This window comes from Symphalangus syndactylus, chromosome 24 (assembly GCF_028878055.3).
Source record: "Symphalangus syndactylus isolate Jambi chromosome 24, NHGRI_mSymSyn1-v2.1_pri, whole genome shotgun sequence".
Taxonomy (NCBI): domain Eukaryota; kingdom Metazoa; phylum Chordata; class Mammalia; order Primates; family Hylobatidae; genus Symphalangus; species Symphalangus syndactylus.
This window is the reverse complement of record NC_072446.2, coordinates 48,834,019-48,849,742: the sequence shown is the minus strand read 5'-3', so window position 1 is coordinate 48,849,742 and position 15,724 is coordinate 48,834,019.

Sequence of the window (15,724 nt, the reverse complement as noted above, 5' to 3'; positions counted from 1 at the left end):
TGCATTCAACTAACAGAGTTGAAGCTTACTTTTGATTGTGCAGTTCTGAAACACTCTTTTTGTGGAAACTGAAAGTGGACATTCAGAGCGCTAAGGGGCCTATAGTGGAGAAAGGAATATCTTCAAATAAAAACTACACAGAAGCATTTTGTGAAACTTCTTTCTGTTCTATGCATTCAACTAACAGATTTGAACTTTACTTTTGATAGAGCAGTTCTGAAACACTCTTTCTGTGGAAACTGCAAGTGGACTTTCAGAGCGCTACGGGGCCTATAGTGGAGAAAGGAATATCTCCAAATAAAACATACACAGAAACGTTCTCTGAAATTACTTTCTGTTCTGTGCATTCAACTAACAGAGTTTAAGCTTTCTTTTGATTGAGCAGTTCTGAAACACTCTTTCTGGAGAAACTGCAAGAGGACATTCGGAGCATTCCCGGGCCTATAGAGGAAAAAGGCCTATAACCAATTAAAAACTACACAGAAGAATTCTGTGAAACTTCTTTCTGTTCTGTGAATTCAACTAACAGAGTTGAACCTTACTTTTGATTGAGCAGTTCTGAATCATTCTTTCTGTAGAAAATGCAAGAGGATATTCCGTGCTCTAATGGGCCTATAGTGGAAAAAGGAATATCTTCAATTAACAACTACACAGAAACATTCTGCGAAACTTCTTTCTGTTCTGTGCATTCAACTAACAGAGTTGAAGATTACTTTTGATTGCGCAGTTCTGAAACACTCTTTCTGTAGAGAGTGTATGTGGACATTGGCTGCGCGATGGGGCCCATAGTGGAAAAAGGAGAATCTTCAAATAAAAACTACCCAGAATCATTCTGCGAAACTTCTTTCTGTTCTGTGCATTCAACTAACAGAGAGGAAGCTTACTTTTGATTGAGCTGTTCTGAAACACTCTTTCTGTATAAACTGCAAGTGGACATTCACAGTGCTATTGAGCATGTATTGGAAAAAGGAATATCTTCAAATGAAAACTACACAGAAGCTTTCTGTGAAACTTCTTTCTGTTGTGTGCGTTCCACCAACAGAGTTGAACCTTAATTTTGATAGAGCAGGTCTGAAACACTCTTCCTGTAGAAACTGCATGGGGATATTCTGAGCACGAAGGGCCAATAGTGGAAAAAGGAATATCTGCAAATAAAAACTACACAGAAGCATTCTGTGAAACACCTTATGTTCTCTGCATTCAACTAACAGAGTTGAACGTTACTTTTGATTGAGCAGTTCTGAAACTCTCTTTCTGTAGAAACTGCAAGTGGATATTCAGAACGCTTAGGGGCCTATAATGGAAAAAGGAATATCTTCAAATTAAAACTACACAGAAGCATTCTGTGAAACTTCTTTCTCTTCTGTGCATTCAACTAAGAGAGTTGAAGATTACTTTTGATTGAGCAGTTCTGAAAGACTCTTTCTGTTGAAACAGCAAGTGGACATTCGGAGCGCTAAAGGGCCTATAGTGGAAAAAGATATATCTTCAAATGAAAACTACCCAGAAGAATTCTGTGAAACTTCTTTCTGTTCTGTGCATTCAACTAACAGAGTTGAAGCTTACTTTTGATTGAGCAGTTCTGAAACACTCTTTTTGTGGAAACTGAAAGTGGACATTCAGAGCGCTAAGGGGCCTATAGTGGAGAAAGGAATATCTTCAAATAAAAACTACACAGAAGCATTCTGTGAAACTTCTTTCTGTTCTATGCATTCAACTAACAGATTTGAACTTTACTTTTGATAGAGCAGTTCTGAAACACTCTTTCTGTGGAAACTGCAAGTGGACATTCAGAGCGCTACGGGGCCTATAGTGGAGAAAGGAATGTCTCCAAATAAAACATACACAGAAACATTCTCTGAAATTACTTTCTGTTCTGTGCATTCAACTAACAGAGTTTAAGCTTTCTTTTGATTGAGCAGTTCTGAATCACTCTTTCTGGAGAAACTGCAAGAGGACATTCGGAGCATTCCCGGGCCTATATAGGAAAAAGGCATATAACCAATTAAAAACTACACAGAAGAATTCTGTGAAACTTCTTTCTGTTCTGTGAATTCAACTAACAGAGTTGAACCTTACTTTTGATTGAGCAGTTCTGAATCATTCTTTCTGTAGAAAATGCAAGGGGATATTCGGTGCTCTAAGGGGCCTATAGTGGAAAAAGGAATATCTTCAATTAACAACTACACAGAAGCATTCTGCGAAACTTCTTTCTGTTCTGTGCATTCAACTAACAGAGTTGAAGCTTACTTTTGATTGAGCAGTTCTGAAACACTCTTTCTGTGTAAACTGCAAGTGGACAATCACAGTGCTATGGAGCATGTACTGGAAAAAGGTATATCTTCAAATGAAAACTACACAGAAGCTTTCTGTGAAAATTCTTTCTGTTCTGTGCATTCCACCAACAGAGTTGAAACTTAGTTTTGATAGAACAGGTCTGAAACACTCTTCCTGTAGAAACTGCAAGGGGATATTCTGAGCACGAAGGGGCCAATAGTGGAAAAAGGAATATCTGCAAATAAAAACTACACAGAAGCATTCTGTGAAACTTCTTTATGTTCTCTGCATTCAACTAACAGAGTTGAACGTTACTTTTGATTGAGCAGTTCTGAAACTCTCTTTCTGTAGAAACTGCCAGTGGATATTCAGAACGCTTAGGGGCCTATAATGGAAAAAGGAATATCTTCAAATAAAAACTACACAGAAGCATTCTGTGAAACTTCTTTCTGTTCTGTGCATTCAACTAAGAGAGTTGAAGATTACTTTTGATTGAGCAGTTCTGAAAGACTCTTTCTGTTGAAACTGCAAGTGGACATTCGGAGCGCTAAAGGGCCTATAGTGGAAAAAGTTATATCTTCAAATGAAAACTACCCAGAAGAATTCTGTGAAACTTCTTTCTGTTCTGTGAATTCAACTAACATTGTTGAAGCTTACTTTTGATTGAGCAGTTCTGAAACACTCTTTTTGTGGAAACTGAAAGTGGACATTCAGAGCGCTAAGGGGCCTATAGTGGAGAAAGGAATATCTTCAAATAAAAACTACACAGAAGCATTCGGTGAAACTTCTTTCTGTTCTATGCATTCAACTAACAGATTTGAACTTTACTTTTGATAGAGAAGTTCTGAAACACTCTTTCTGTGGAAACTGCAAGTGGACTTTCAGAGCGCTACGGGGCCTATAGTGGAGAAAGGAATATCTCCAAATAAAACATACACAGAAATATTCTCTGAAATTACTTTCTGTTCTGTGCATTCAACTAACGGAGTTTAAGCTTTCTTTTGAATGAGCAGTTCTGAAACACTCTTTCTGGAGAAACTGCAAGAGGACATTCGGAGCATTCCCGGGCCTATAGAGGAAAAAGGCCTATAACCAATTAAAAACTACACAGAAGAATTCTGTGAAAATTCTTTCTGTTCTGTGAATTCAACTAACAGAATTGAACCTTACTTTGATTGAGCTGTTCTGAATCATTCTTTCTGTTGAAAATGCAAGAGGATATTCCGTGCTCTAAGGGGCCTATAGTGGAAAAAGGAATATCTTCAATTAACAACTACACAGAAGCATTCTGCGAAACTTCTTTCTGTTCTGTGCATTCATCTAACAGTGTTGAAGCTTACTTTTGATTGCGCAGTTATGAAACACTCTCTGTAGAGAGTGTATGTGGACATTGGCAACTCTATGGGGCCCATAGTGGAAAAAGGAGAATCTTCAAATAAAAACTACCCAGAAGCATTCTGCGAAACTTCTTTCTGTTCTGTGCATTCAACTAACAGAGAGGAAGCTTACTTTTGATTGAGCAGTTCTGAAACACTCTTTCTGTATAAATTGCAAGTGGACATTCACAGTGCTATTCTGCATGTATTGGAAAAAGGAATATCTTCAAATGAAAACTACACAGAAGCTTTCTGTGAAACTTCTTTCTGTTCTGTGCGTTCCACCAACAGAGTTGAACTTTAATTTTGATAGAGCAGTTCTGAAACACTCTTCCTGCAGAAACTGCAAGGGGATATTCTGAGCACGAAGGGGCCAATAGTGGAAAAAGCAATATCTGCAAATAAGAACTACACAGAAGCATTCTGTGAAACATCTTTATGTTCTCTGCATTCAACTAACAGAGTTGAACGTTACTTTTGATTGAGCAGTTCTGAAACTCTCTTTCTGTAGAAACTGCAAGTGGATATTCAGAACGCTTAGGGGCCTATAATGGAAAAAGGAATATCTTCAAATAAAAACTACACAGAAGCATTCTGTGAAACTTCTTTCTCTTCTGTGCATTCAACTAAGAGAGTTGAAGATTACTTTTGATTGAGCAGTTCTGAAAGACTCTTTCTGTTGAAACTGCAAGTGGACATTCGGAGCGCTAAAGGGCCTATAGAGGAAAAAGTTATATCTTCAAATGAAAACTACCCAGAAGAATTCTGTGAAACTTCTTTCTGTTCCGTGAATTCAACTAACAGAGTTGAAGCTTACTTTTGATTGAGCAGTTCTGAAAGACTCTTTCTGTTGAAACTGCAAGTGGACATTCAGAGCGCTAAAGGGCCTATAGTGGAAAAAGTTATATCTTCAAATGAAAACTACCCAGAAGAATTCTGTGAAACTTCTTTCTGTTCTGTGAATTCAACTAACAGAGTTGAAGCTTACTTTTGATTGAGCAGTTCTGAAACACTCTTTTTGTGGAAACTGAAAGTGGACATTCAGAGCGCTAAGGGGCCTAGAGTGGAGAAAGGAATATCTGCAAATAAAAACTACACAGAAGCATTCTGTGAAACTTCTTTATGTTCTCTGCAATCAACTAACAGAGTTGAACGTTACTTTTGATTGAGCAGTTCTGAAACTCTCTTTCTGTAGAAACTGCAAGTGGATATTCAGAACGCTTAGGGGCCTATAATGGAAAAAGGAATATCTTCAAATAAAAACTACACAGAAGCATTCTGTGAAACTTCTTTCTGTTCTGTGCATTCAACTAAGAGAGTTGAAGATTACTTTTGATTGAGCAGTTCTGAAAGACTCTTTCTGTTGAAACAGCAAGTGGACATTCGGAGCACTAAAGGGCCTATAGTGGAAAAAGTTATATCTTCAAATGAAAACTACCCAGAAGAATTCTGTGAAACTTCTTTCTGTTCTGTGCATTCAACTAACAGAGTTGAAGCTTACTTTTGATTGAGCAGTTCTGAAACACTCTTTTTGTGGAACCTGAAAGTGGACATTCAGAGCGCTAAGGGGCCTATAGTGGAGAAAGGAATATCTTCAAATAAAAACTACACAGAAGCATTCTGTGAAACTTCTTTCTGTTCTATGCATTCAACTAACAGATTTGAACTTTACTTTTGATAGAGCAGTTCTGAAACACTCTTTCTGTGGAAACTGCAAGTGGACATTCAGAGCGCTACGGGGCCTATAGTGGAGAAAGGAATATCTCCAAATAAAACATACACAGAAAAGTTCTCTGAAATTACTTTCTGTTCTGTGCATTCAACTAACAGAGTTTAAGCTTTCTTTTGATTGAGCAGTTCTGAAACACTCTTTCTGGAGAAACTGCAAGAGGACATTCGGAGCATTCCCGGGCCTATAGAGGAAAAAGGCATATAACCAATTAAAAACTACACAGAAGAATTCTGTGAAACTTCTTTCTGTTCTGTGAATTCAACTAACAGAGTTGAACCTTACTTTTGATTGAGCAGTTCTGAATCATTCCTTCTGTAGAAAATGCAAGAGGATATTCGGTGCTCTAAGGGGCCTATAGTGGAAAAAGGAATATCTTCAATTAACAACTACACAGAAGCATTCTGCGAAACTTCTTTCTGTTCTGTGCATTCAACCAACAGAGTTGAAGCTTACTTTTGATTGCGCAGTTCTGAAACACTCTTTCTGTAGAGAGTGCATGTGGACATTTGCAGCTCTATGGGGCCCATAGTGGAAAAAGGAGAATCTTCAAATAAAAACTACCCAGAATCATTCTGCGAAACTTCTTTCTGTTCTGTGCATTCAACTAACAGAGAGGAAGCTTACTTTTGATTGAGCAGTTCTGAAACACTCTTTCTGTGTAAACTGCAAGTGGACAATCACAGTGCTATGGAGCATGTACTGGAAAAAGGTATATCTTCAAATGAAAACTACACGGAAGCTTTCTGTGAAACTTCTTTCTGTTCTGTGCATTCCACCAACAGAGTTGAACCTTAATTTTGATAGAGCAGGTCTGAAACACTCTTCCTGCAGAAACTGCAAGGGGATATTCTGAGCACGAAGGGGCCAATAGTGGAAAAAGTAATATCTGCAAATAAAAACTACACAGAAGCATTCTGTGAAACTTCTTTATATTCTCTGCATTCAACTAACAGAGTTGAACGTTACTTTTGAGCAGTTCTGAAACTCTCTTTCTGTAGAAACTGCAAGTGGATATTCAGAACGCTTAGGGGCCTGTAATGGAAAAAGGAATATCTTCAAATAAAAACTACACAGAAGCATTCTGTGAAACTTCTTTCTGTTCTGTGCATTCAACTAAGAGAGTTGAAGATTACTTTTGATTGAGCAGTTCTGAAAGACTCTTTCTGTTGAAACAGCAAGTGGACATTCGGAGCACTAAAGGGCCTATAGTGGAAAAAGTTATATCTTCAAATGAAAACTACCCAGAAGAATTCTGTGAAACTTCTTTCTGTTCTGTGCATTCAACTAACAGAGTTGAAGCTTACTTTTGATTGAGCAGTTCTGAAACACTCTTTTTGTGGAAACTGAAAGTGGACATTCAGAGCGCTAAGGGGCCTATAGTGGAGAAAGGAATATCTTCAAATAAAAACTACACAGAAGCATTCTGTGAAACTTCTTTCTGTTCTATGCATTCAACTAACAGATTTGAACTTTACTTTTGATAGAGCAGTTCTGAAACACTCTTTCTGTGGAAACTGCAAGTGGACATTCAGAGCGCTACGGGGCCTATAGTGGAGAAAGGAATATCTCCAAATAAAACATACACAGAAACGTTCTCTGAAATTACTTTCTGTTCTGTGCATTCAACTAACAGAGTTTAAGCTTTCTTTTGATTGAGCAGTTCTGAAACACTCTTTCTGGAGAAACTGCAAGAGGACATTCGGAGCATTCCCGGGCCTATAGAGGAAAAAGGCATATAACCAATTAAAAACTACACAGAAGAATTCTGTGAAACTTCTTTCTGTTCTGTGAATTCAACTAACAGAGTTGAACCTTACTTTTGATTGAGCAGTTCTGAATCATTCTTTCTGTAGAAAATGCAAGAGGATATTCCGTGCTCTAAGGGGCCTATAGTGGAGAAAGGAATATCTTCAATTAACAACTACACAGAAGCATTCTGCGAAACTTCTTTCTGTTCTGTGCATTCAACCAACAGAGTTGAAGCTTACTTTTGATTGCGCAGTTCTGAAACACTCTTTCTGTAGAGAGTGCATGTGGACATTGGCATCTCTATGGGGCCCATAGTGGAAAAAGTAGAATCTTCAAATAAAAACTACCCAGAATCATTCTGCGAAACTTCTTTCTGTTCTGTGCATTCAACTAACAGAGAGGAAGCTTACTTTTGATTGAGCAGTTCTGAAACACTCTTTCTGTGTAAACTGCAAGTGGACAATCACAGTGCTATGGAGCATGTACTGGAAAAAGGTATATCTTCAAATGAAAACTACACAGAAGCTTTCTGTGAAACTTCTTTCTGTTCTGTGCATTCCACCAACAGAGTTGAACCTTAATTTTGATAGAGCAGGTCTGAAACACTCTTCCTGCAAAAACTGCAAGGGGATATTCTGAGCACGAAGGGGCCAATAGTGGAAAAAGTAATATCTGCAAATAAAAACTACACAGAAGCATTCTGTGAAACTTCTTTATATTCTCTGCATTCAACTAACAGAGTTGAACGTTACTTTTGAGCAGTTCTGAAACTCTCTTTCTGTAGAAACTGCAAGTGGATATTCAGAACGCTTAGGGGCCTATAATGGAAAAAGGAATATCTTCAAATAAAAACTACACAGAAGCATTCTGTGAAACTTCTTTCTGTTCTGTGCATTCAACTAAGAGAGTTGAAGATTACTTTTGATTGAGCAGTTCTGAAAGACTCTTTCTGTTGAAACTGCAAGTGGACATTCGGAGCACTAAAGGGCCTAGAGTGGAAAAAGTTATATCTTCAAATGAAAACTACCCAGAAGAATTCTGTGAAACTTCTTTCTGTTCTGTGCATTCAACTAACAGAGTTGAAGCTTACTTTTGATTGAGCAGTTCTGAAACACTCTTTTTGTGGAAACTGAAAGTGGACATTCAGAGCGCTAAGGGGCCTATAGTGGAGAAAGGAATATCTTCAAATAAAAACTACACAGAAGCATTCTGTGAAACTTCTTTCTGTTCTATGCATTCAACTAACAGATTTGAACTTTACTTTTGTTAGAGCAGTTCTGAAACACTCTTTCTGTGGAAACTGCAAGTGGACTTTCAGAGCGCTACGGGGCCTATAGTGGAGAAAGGAATATCTCCAAATAAAACATACACAGAAACGTTCTCTGAAATTACTTTCTGTTCTGTGCATTCAACTAACAGAGTTTAAGCTTTCTTTTGATTGAGCAGTTCTGAAACACTCTTTCTGGAGAAACTGCAAGAGGATATTCGGAGCATTCCCGGGCCTATAGAGGAAAAAGGCCTATAACCAATTAAAAACTACACAGAAGAATTCTGTGAAACTTCTTTCTGTTCTGTGAATTCAACTAAGAGAGTTGAACCTTACTTTTCATTGAGCAGTTCTGAAACACTCTTTCTGGAGAAACTGCAAGAGGACATTCGGAGCATTCCCGGGCCTATAGAGGAAAAAGGCCTATAACCAATTAAAAACTACACAGAAGAATTCTGTGAAACTTCTTTCTGTTCTGTGAATTCAACTAACAGAGTTGAACCTTACTTTTGATTGAGCAGTTCTGAATCATTCTTTCTGTAGGAAATGCAAGAGGATATTCCGTGCTCTAAGGGGCCTATAGTGGAAAAAGGAATATCTTCAATTAACAACTACACAGAAACATTCTGCGAAACTTCTTTCTGTTCTGTGCATTCAGCTAACAGAGTTGAAGATTACTTTTGATTGCGCAGTTCTGAAACACTCTTTCTGTAGAGAGTGTATGTTGACATTGGCTGCGCGATGTGGCCCATAGTGGAAAAAGGAGAATCTTCAAATAAAAACTACCCAGAATCATTCTGCGAAACTTCTTTCTCTTCTGTGCATTCAACTAACAGAGAGGAAGCTTACTTTTGATTGAGCAGTTCTGAAACACTCTTTCTGTATAAACTGCAAGTGGACATTCACAGTGCTATTGAGCATGTATTTGAAAAAGGAATATCTTCAAATGAAAACTACACAGAAGCTTTCTGTGAAACTTCTTTCTGTTCTGTGCGTTCCACCAACAGAGTTGAACCTTAATTTTGATAGAGCAGGTCTGAAACACTCTTCCTGTAGAAACTGCAAGGGGATATTCTGAGCACGAAGGGGCCAATAGTGGAAAAAGGAATATCTGCAAATAAAAACTACACAGAAGCATTCTGTGAAACTTCTTTATGTTCTCTGCATTCAACTAACAGAGTTGAACGTTACTTTTGATTGAGCAGTTCTGAAACTCTCTTTCTGTAGAAACTGCAAGTGGATATTCAGAACGCTTAGGGGCCTATAATGGAAAAAGGAATATCTTCAAATAAAAACTACACAGAAGCATTCAGTGAAACTTCTTTCTCTTCTGTGCATTCAACTAAGAGAGTTGAAGATTACTTTTGATTGAGCAGTTCTGAAAGACTCTTTCTGTTGAAACTGCAAGTGGACATTCGGAGCACTAAAGGGCCTATAGTGGAAAAAGTTATATCTTCAAATGAAAACTACCCAGAAGAATTCTGTGAAACTTCTTTCTGTTCTGTGCATTCAACTAACAGAGTTGAAGCTTACTTTTGATTGAGCAGTTCTGAAACACTCTTTTTGTGGAAACTGAAAGTGGACATTCAGAGCGCTAAGGGGCCTATAGTGGAGAAAGGAATATCTTCAAATAAAAACTACACAGAAGCATTCTGTGAAACTTCTTTTTGTTCTATGCATTCAACTAACAGATTTGAACTTTACTTTTGTTAGAGCAGTTCTGCAACACTCTTTCTGTGGAAACTGCAAGTGGACTTTCAGAGCGCTACGGGGCCTATAGTGGAGAAAGGAATATCTCCAAATAAAACATACACAGAAACATTCTCTGAAATTACTTTCTGTTCTGTGCATTCAACTAACGGAGTTTAAGCTTTCTTTTGATTGAGCAGTTCTGAAACACTCTTTCTGGAGGAACTGCAAGAGGACATTCGGAGCATTGCCGGGCCTATAGAGGAAAAAGGCCTATAACCAATTAAAAACTACACAGAAGAATTCTGTGAAACTTCTTTCTGTTCTGTGAATTCAACTAACAGAATTGAACCTTACTTTTGATTGAGCAGTTCTGAATCACTCTTTCTGTAGAAAATGCAAGAGGATATTCCGTGCTCTAAGGGGCCTATAGTGGAAAAAGGAATATCTTCAATTAACAACTACACAGAAGCATTCTGCGAAACTTCTTTCTGTTCTGTGCATTCATCTAACAGAGTTGAAGCTTACTTTTGATTGCGCAGTTCTGAAACACTCTTTCTGTAGAGAGTGTATGTGGACATTGGCAGCTCTATGGGGCCCATAGTGGAAAAAGGAGAATCTTCAAATAAAAACTACCCAGAAGCATTCTGCGAAACTTCTTTCTGTTCTGTGCATTCAACTAACAGAGAGGAAGCTTACTTTTGATTGAGCAGTCCTGAAACACTCTTTCTGTATAAACTGCAAGTGGACATTCACAGTGCTATGGAGCATGTATTGGAAAAAAGAATATCTTCAAATGAAAACTACACAGAAGCTTTCTGTGAAACTTCTTTCTGTTCTGTGCGTTCCACCAACAGAGTTGAACCTTAATTTTGATAGAGCAGGTCTGAAACACTCTTCCTGCAGAAACTGCAAGGGGATATTCTGAGCACGAAGGGGCCAATAGTGGAAAAAGGAATATCTGCAAATAAAAACTACACAGAAGCATTCTGTGAAACTTCTTTATATTCTCTGCATTCAACTAACAGAGTTGAACGTTACTTTTGATTGAGCAGTTCTGAAACTCTCTTTCTGTAGAAACTGCAAGTGGATATTCAGAACGCTTAGGGGCCTATAATGGAAAAAGGAATATCTTCAAATAAAAACTACACAGAAGCATTCTGTGAAACTTCTTTCTGTTCTGTGCATTCAACTAAGAGAGTTGAAGATTACTTTTGATTGAGCAGTTCTGAAAGACTCTTTCTGTTGAAACTGCAAGTGGACATTCGGAGCACTAAAGGGCCTATAGTGGAAAAAGGTATATCTTCAAATGAAAACTACCCAGAAGAATTCTGTGAAACTTCTTTCTGTTCTGTGCATTCAACTAACAGAGTTGAAGCTTACTTTTGATTGAGCAGTTCTGAAACACTCTTTTTGTGGAAACTGAAAGTGGACATTCAGAGCGCTAAGGGGCCTATAGTGGAGAAAGGAATATCTTCAAATAAAAACTACACAGAAGCATTCTGTGAAACTTCTTTCTGTTCTATGCATTCAACTAACAGATTTGAACTTTACTTTTGATAGAGCAGTTCTGAAACACTCTTTCTGTGGAAACTGCAAGTGGACTTTCAGAGCGCTACGGGGCCTATAGTGGAGAAAGGAATATCTCCAAATAAAACATACACAGAAACGTTCTCTGAAATTACTTTCTGTTCTGTGCATTCAACTAACAGAGTTTAAGCTTTCTTTTGATTGAGCAGTTCTGAAACACTCTTTCTGGAGAAACTGCAAGAGGACATTCGGAGCATTCCCGGGCCTATAGAGGAAAAAGGCATATAACCAATTAAAAACTACACAGAAGAATTCTGTGAAACTTCTTTCTGTTCTGTGAATTCAACTAACAGAGTTGAACCTTACTTTTGATTGAGCAGTTCTGAATCATTCTTTCTGTAGAAAATGCAAGAGGATATTCCGTGCTCTAAGGGGCCTATAGTGGAAAAAGGAATATCTTCAATTAACAACTAAACAGAAGCATTCTGCGAAACTTCTTTCTGTTCTGTGCATTCAACCAACAGAGTTGAAGCTTACTTTTGATTGCGCAGTTCTGAAACACTCTTTCTGTAGAGAGTGCATGTGGACATTGGCAGCTCTATGGGGCCCATAGTGGAAAAAGGAGAATCTTCAAATAAAAACTACCCAGAATCATTCTGCGAAACTTCTTTCTGTTCTGTGCATTCAACTAACAGAGAGGAAGCTTACTTTTGATTGAGCAGTTCTGAAACACTCTTTCTGTGTAAACTGCAAGTGGACAATCACATTGCTATGGAGCATGTACTGGAAAAAGGTATATCTTCAAATGAAAACTACACAGAAGCTTTCTGTGAAACTTCTTTCTGTTCTGTGCATTCCACCAACAGAGTTGAAACTTAGTTTTGATAGAGCAGGTCTGAAACACTCTTCCTGTAGAAACTGCAAGGGGATATTCTGAGCACGAAGGGGCCAATAGTGGAAAAAGGAATATCTGCAAATAAAAACTACACAGAAGCATTCTGTGAAACTTCTTTATGTTCTCTGCATTCAACTAACAGAGTTGAACGTTACTTTTGATTGAGCAGTTCTGAAACTCTCTTTCTGTAGAAACTGCAAGTGGATATTCAGAACGCTTAGGGGCCTATAATGGAAAAAGGAATATCTTCAAATAAAAACTACACAGAAGCATTCAGTGAAACTTCTTTCTCTTCTGTGCATTCAACTAAGAGAGTTGAAGATTACTTTTGATTGAGCAGTTCTGAAAGACTCTTTCTGTTGAAACTGCAAGTGGACATTCGGAGCACTAAAGGGCCTATAGTGGAAAAAGTTATATCTTCAAATGAAAACTACCCAGAAGAATTCTGTGAAACTTCTTTCTGTTCTGTGCATTCAACTAACAGAGTTGAAGCTTACTTTTGATTGAGCAGTTCTGAAACACTCTTTTTGTGGAAACTGAAAGTGGACATTCAGAGCGCTAAGGGGCCTATAGTGGAGAAAGGAATATCTTCAAATAAAAACTACACAGAAGCATTCTGTGAAACTTCTTTCTGTTCTATGCATTCAACTAAGAGATTTGAATTTTACTTTTGATAGAGCAGTTCTGCAGCACTCTTTCTGTGGAAACTGCAAGTGGACTTTCAGAGCGCTACGGGGCCTATAGTGGAGAAAGGAATATCTCCAAATAAAACATACACAGAAACATTCTCTGAAATTACTTTCTGTTCTGTGCATTCAACTAACGGAGTTTAAGCTTTCTTTTGATTGAGCAGTTCTGAAACACTCTTTCTGGAGGAACTGCAAGAGGACATTCGGAGCATTGCCGGGCCTATAGAGGAAAAAGGCCTATAACCAATTAAAAACTACACAGAAGAATTCTGTGAAACTTCTTTCTGTTCTGTGAATTCAACTAACAGAATTGAACCTTACTTTTGATTGAGCAGTTCTGAATCACTCTTTCTGTAGAAAATGCAAGAGGATATTCCGTGCTCTAAGGGGCCTATAGTGGAAAAAGGAATATCTTCAATTAACAACTACACAGAAGCATTCTGCGAAACTTCTTTCTGTTCTGTGCATTCAACCAACAGAGTTGAAGCTTACTTTTGATTGCGCAGTTCTGAAACACTCTTTCTGTAGAGAGTGCATGTGGACATTGGCAGCTCTATGGGGCCCATAGTGGAAAAAGGAGAATCTTCAAATAAAAACTACCCAGAAGCATTCTGCGAAACTTCTTTCTGTTCTGTGCATTCAACTAACAGAGAGGAAGCTTACTTTTGATTGAGCAGTCCTGAAACACTCTTTCTGTATAAACTGCAAGTGGACATTCACAGTGCTATGGAGCATGTATTGGAAAAAAGAATATCTTCAAATGAAAACTACACAGAAGCTTTCTGTGAAACTTCTTTCTGTTCTGTGCGTTCCACCAACAGAGTTGAACCTTAATTTTGATAGAGCAGGTCTGAAACACTCTTCCTGCAGAAACTGCAAGGGGATATTCTGAGCACGAAGGGGCCAATAGTGGAAAAAGGAATATCTGCAAATAAAAACTACACAGAAGCATTCTGTGAAACTTCTTTATATTCTCTGCATTCAACTAACAGAGTTGAACGTTACTTTTGATTGAGCAGTTCTGAAACTCTCTTTCTGTAGAAACTGCAAGTGGATATTCAGAACGCTTAGGGGCCTATAATGGAAAAAGGAATATCTTCAAATAAAAACTACACAGAAGCATTCTGTGAAACTTCTTTCTGTTCTGTGCATTCAACTAAGAGAGTTGAAGATTACTTTTGATTGAGCAGTTCTGAAAGACTCTTTCTGTTGAAACTGCAAGTGGACATTCGGAGCACTAAAGGGCCTATAGTGGAAAAAGGTATATCTTCAAATGAAAACTACCCAGAAGAATTCTGTGAAACTTCTTTCTGTTCTGTGCATTCAACTAACAGAGTTGAAGCTTACTTTTGATTGAGCAGTTCTGAAACACTCTTTTTGTGGAAACTGAAAGTGGACATTCAGAGCGCTAAGGGGCCTATAGTGGAGAAAGGAATATCTTCAAATAAAAACTACACAGAAGCATTCTGTGAAACTTCTTTCTGTTCTATGCATTCAACTAACAGATTTGAACTTTACTTTTGATAGAGCAGTTCTGAAACACTCTTTCTGTGGAAACTGCAAGTGGACTTTCAGAGCGCTACGGGGCCTATAGTGGAGAAAGGAATATCTCCAAATAAAACATACACAGAAACGTTCTCTGAAATTACTTTCTGTTCTGTGCATTCAACTAACAGAGTTTAAGCTTTCTTTTGATTGAGCAGTTCTGAAACACTCTTTCTGGAGAAACTGCAAGAGGACATTCGGAGCATTCCCGGGTCTATAGAGGAAAAAGGCATATAACCAATTAAAAACTACACAGAAGAATTCTGTGAAACTTCTTTCTGTTCTGTGAATTCAACTAACAGAGTTGAACCTTACTTTTGATTGAGCAGTTCTGAATCATTCTTTCTGTAGAAAATGCAAGAGGATATTCCGTGCTCTAAGGGGCCTATAGTGGAAAAAGGAATATCTTCAATTAACAACTACACAGAAGCATTCTGCGAAACTTCTTTCTGTTCTGTGCATTCAACCAACAGAGTTGAAGCTTACTTTTGATTGCGCAGTTCTGAAACACTCTTTCTGTAGAGAGTGCATGTGGACATTGGCAGCTCTATGGGGCCCATAGTGGAAAAAGGAGAATCTTCAGATAAAAACTACCCAGAATCATTCTGCGAAACTTCTTTCTGTTCTGTGCATTCAACTAACAGAGAGGAAGCTTACTTTTGATTGAGCAGTTCTGAAACACTCTTTCTGTGTAAACTGCAAGTGGACAATCACAGTGCTATGGAGCATGTACTGGAAAAAGGTATATCTTCAAATGAAAACTACACAGAAGCTTTCTGTGAAACTTCTTTCTGTTCTGTGCATTCCACCAACAGAGTTGAAACTTAGTTTTGATAGAGCAGGTCTGAAACACTCTTCCTGTAGAAACTGCAAGGGGATATTCTGAGCACGAAGGGGCCAATAGTGGAAAAAGGAATATCTGCAAATAAAAACTACACAGAAGCATTCTGTGAAACTTCTTTATGTTCTCTGCAT